Here is a 4733-nt window from a genome sequence, read left to right on the forward strand (position 1 = left end):
AATTCATAAACAGAGAAGAGAGAAGAGAGAGAAACGTTGAGGGAGAGAGAGAAGAGAGATAAAATAATGTGGAAATAATATTATATATATTCAACAATCTAGTGTGCTACAATGAATAGCAATATGAAGCTATTCATTGTATTAGTTAAGGTATAATAGCTAATATGAAGTTATTCTGTTGGAGCAAAAAAAATGGCAAAAATAGCTAAATGGATAGCTAATATCTCCATTTTAGCTACACTGCTTGAGATGCCCTTAGTGTATCACGTCATCACCAATAGAATGATGATACATGTCATTCTTATTTAAAAGTACATAATTAAATATATTAAATATATAAATTATTTTTAATATTAAAAAAAAATGAGGGCGGGGGAGGAGGTGGCCGGACAGAAATAGACACTAGGGTGGCTCCTTGGCCACCCCCTCCCCCAAAGGGGGTGGCTACCAACCGGCAACCAACCCATATTTAAAAATAAAAAATAAAATAAAAATAAAAAATAAAAAATTAATTTGTAAATTTTATGGGTAATTATCATTTCCCCCCAATGAATTGCGACCACTCAATTACCATATACCTCGATCAACTACTAACTTTACATTACAACCACGGCCATCAAATTAAACTATATCCTTTCATTACCAAAACCCACATTCCGTTGGTCAAGGTTGTTTAGTCGGAGGGATCAACCGGCCATCACGTAGGTGCGACTAGTTCATAGGTAGGGATTCGGTGGTGAGTGGGTGGGCGTTGGGTTAGAATTAACGAAAAATTTCATAAGATTTATTTGAATTGAAGACACTGTACAGGGAGAGGGAAAATATTGAAGGGGAAAGTATTAGGCGAGAGCTAGGAAAATTAAGCTCGCGCACTAACAAAAATAATTTTGGTGCGCTTGCTATCCAGGCACCCTTATTTAAGTGCGCCTGGCTGGCAAGCACCCCTAATTAAGGGTGCTTGCCAACCAAGCACCCTTAATTAAGGGCGACTAGCTGGCAGGCGCCCTTAATTAAGGGGCAAGTGCCCCTAATTAAGTGCACTTGCCTGCCAGGTGCACTTAATTAAGGGCGCCTAGCTGGCAGGCACCCCTAATTAAGGGCGCCTAGCTAGCAGGCGCCCCTAATTAAGGGCGATTGGATAGCAAGCGTCCCAAATTAAGAGCGCTTGCCAGCCAAACACCCTTAATTAGGGGCGCTTGCCAGCCAGACACACCTAATTAAGGGTGCCTAGTTGGCAGGCGCCCCTAATTAAGGGCGCCTGGATAGTAGGCATCCCGAATTAAGGGCGCTTGCCAGCCAGGCACCCTTAATTAGGGGCGGTTGCCAACCAGACGCACCTAATTAACGGCGCCTAGCTGGCAAGCGCCGCTAATTAAGGACGCCTGGATAGCAGGCATCTCGAATTAAGGGCGCTTGCCAACCAGTCGCCCTTAATTAGAGGCGCTTGACAGCTAGGCGCACTTAATTAAGGGCGCCTAGCTGACAGTCGTCTTTAATTAAGGGCGCCTGGATAGCAGGTGTCCCGAATTAAAGGCGCTTGCCAGCCAAGTGCCCTTAATTTGGGGCGCTTGCCAGCCAAGCGCCCTTAATTTGAGGCGCTTGCCAGCCAAACGCACTTAATTAGGGGCGCTTGGATAGCAGGTGTCCCGAATTAAGGGCGCTTGCCAGCCAAGCGCCCTTAATTAACTAAATTGGGGCATGCCCTATTGGAATGTCCCGAATTAAGGGGACGTTTTTTTGGGCAGGCGTTGCTAATTTTATTTTGTGTCGTTTACACAGTAAAACGTCCCTATAAGGGGATGTTTTATTAAAGCGCCTCTATTCCAAGCGTTACTAAACCTTGTTTTTTTTGTAGTGTCAGGTCAAAATAACTTATATTCTTCTCCCTGACAATATGGAAGCACCATAAGTTTGGAACAACAAAATTCAGACAGATACAAAACAATCTTAGAAAAAACTAAAAGTGCAATGAGGGCCTCAAGTCGCCTCTTAATCCTCCCTTAATAACAGAATACGTGCACGAGTAAAGGTTTGGGGGATATGCCAATGTAACAGAACTTCAGAAATTTTCACTGATTGAAATGTTTTTCTACTGTTATAACTGTGCAGGTATACCCATTTGAAAAGTAAATAATGATCAAGCAGATTTTAATGCATGAAAGATGATAGTTAAAACAAAAGGTTTTTTAGTTGCAGGAAAAAAGTAGGTGGAATGAACACAAGGAACTTGACACACCTTGTAATGCAAAGCCTCACGTGCACCACCAGGGTAAAGCAGCACATGTGATTTTGTTGAAAGCAATTTGAAAAGATTGCTTGCTGTGACAGGTACTGCACCAAACACTTTCACCGAATCACCAAAAAAAAATTCTGAAGATGAACCCTCGAATGACCTCAAAAATAACGTTGGATGTGCTAAACCACGAACCATATATAGTATTCTTCTCAATCAAAAATCGCTCAACAAGTGGATCGAGCAAGCTCAAGTCCCATTAACATATGATATCCAACTAATAACACAGGACCTTCATTTGGAACCCCAGCAAGACCTTCCACTATCTTTCCGTCTTCCAAAGTTGAGAGCATTGCAGAACCAGAGGCAGAACGAATAAACCTGCCATTTCTGCAAGTGTAATATCAAGCTTCAACCTCACATAGCCCAAGATATCTGATTGGATGTAACTTAAAAAGGCCGATTCAGGCTGGGGATCAACCAAAGCTCAAACATGAGTAGGACTAGGAGAACCAAGCTGCAGACTGGCCAATTAGGGGTTTAGACCAAGATTCTTATTGTTCAAAACTAATACATAGGGTTTATGAAAAAGGTTGGGTCAAAACATGGATTCAGCGGCAAAAAACTGGAGGAGATTTCTCTTGTCCATTAAGATTTTCTAATGAATGTGTGAGATCATATCAGCATATTGAAGCAAATTGTTCACAAAAACATTAAAAAAAATAAAAATTGAGCAAGGGGTAATGCCATACAAGAGGGAATGAATACAATATACAGATGCCAGATCTTGCATGTGCTACTTTTACTCTTCAAACTTTAGTTTCCCTTTTAGCAGGATAAATCAACCAAGATGAGGGAGGAACAAGAGACTGAAAAGAACTTGTTCTATACCTAAGACCTAAAACACTTTTATTAAATTGATAACACATAGGCCGGGTATGATATTAATAGAATGCACTAAGCAAAACAACGACATGTTTGGGAAGTACTATTTCATCTGACAATTTTTTGCTGCCTTTTGAGTGTCATTGTGTCAACATGTTGTGAGTATTACTTGTTGAGCTTTCACTCAATTTTGTTTTTTCTTCTTAGGTTATGGAGCAAACAATGTTGTAAATAATATGGAATAAATAGGGAAAATATGAAGGAAAAATAAAATTAAGAAGTATAGACTTCAAGGCTTGATTGCAAATAATGTTATCTTTAGAACTTATTTTGTCAATTTTTTAAGTCCTAAGGGATTTGACAAAATAGTTTTCATAATATAATGAAGCGCAAATGTTACTCTAGAATACCACTTTCTAGAGTAACAAGAAATCATCCTTATAGAGAATTGCACAAAAGTAATTTGTAGGAGAAAATATAGAACCTATGAGATTGTGTCTTTGCAATGAACGAATCATATTTATAGTGATTTTGGACACATCTAATGGTCCAAAATCATTTGATCCAATAGTCACAAATGATAGCCACCAAATCTACTTTAAGACATCATAATTGCATATTAAACCCTCACAACAGCTACAAAACATTTAAATTTTCTTTAATTTCGCATCTAAAACAATTCGTAAATTGTGCCTTGTAGCTCCTCGCAATACCCATTGCCCATGCATGTATCATGTGATATGTACGTGTGCATGATGCAGGTTCGTGGGCGGCTAGCTCTCTTCTACTACTCAATTTATTGTTAGGTTATGAGAATTTCTTATAAACAATTTGACATGCATCTTTGTATTTAGCCAATGTTGGACAAACTTTTTTTCCTACACTTCAAAATTTTAATTTTCCGTCCAAAATTTTAGATTGACTTGAAAGATGTGACTCTTCCAATTTTCTATTCTCTCTTTTTCTTTTTTTTTTTCTTTTTATTATTATTATTATTATTCATACTCTTTCAATTAAATGCACACAAAACTTTTAGATATAAAATAAATTTCATAATTATTTAAAATATCTAAAATAAAATAAATTTTATTTATTTTATATTAAATGAATATAACAAGTTAGGCAGTCGGAATGCATAGTCTAAGGGGAGATCACATACGTATTTCATGTGTTATTTCTAAGTTAAAAATTTTAGTAAGTGCCTAGTGGCAGCGTTTGGTATCTTAGGGCGGCCATGTCTGCGGTGAAGCCGAGTCTTACCAATCCATGTGGTGGTGCCTTATAATCAAGGGTATGAAATTTGCCTTTTATTAGAAATGAATACACAAAGTGGCCCTGTTTAGGAATTTTCATCATTAAAAAAAATAATAACAATAATAAAAATTATAAAAATAAATAAATAAAAGGCGCCTAGTACTTTTTTTGTTTTGCAATGCACCGTAAGATGCCCTTTCATATTCTTCCATTGAGAATTGAACTATAACTGAAGCACTATATTTTGCCAATCCATGGATAGTGACCTACATTACCTTCCCTTGAATGCAGTGGCGGAGCCAGCTATTTAATATTGGGGGTGCCGCTAAAATTGTTTTGGCGACTTAAAGATTTTTTTCAC

This window comes from Corylus avellana, chromosome ca1 (assembly GCF_901000735.1).
Source record: "Corylus avellana chromosome ca1, CavTom2PMs-1.0".
In the NCBI taxonomy this organism is placed as follows: Eukaryota; Viridiplantae; Streptophyta; class Magnoliopsida; order Fagales; family Betulaceae; genus Corylus; species Corylus avellana.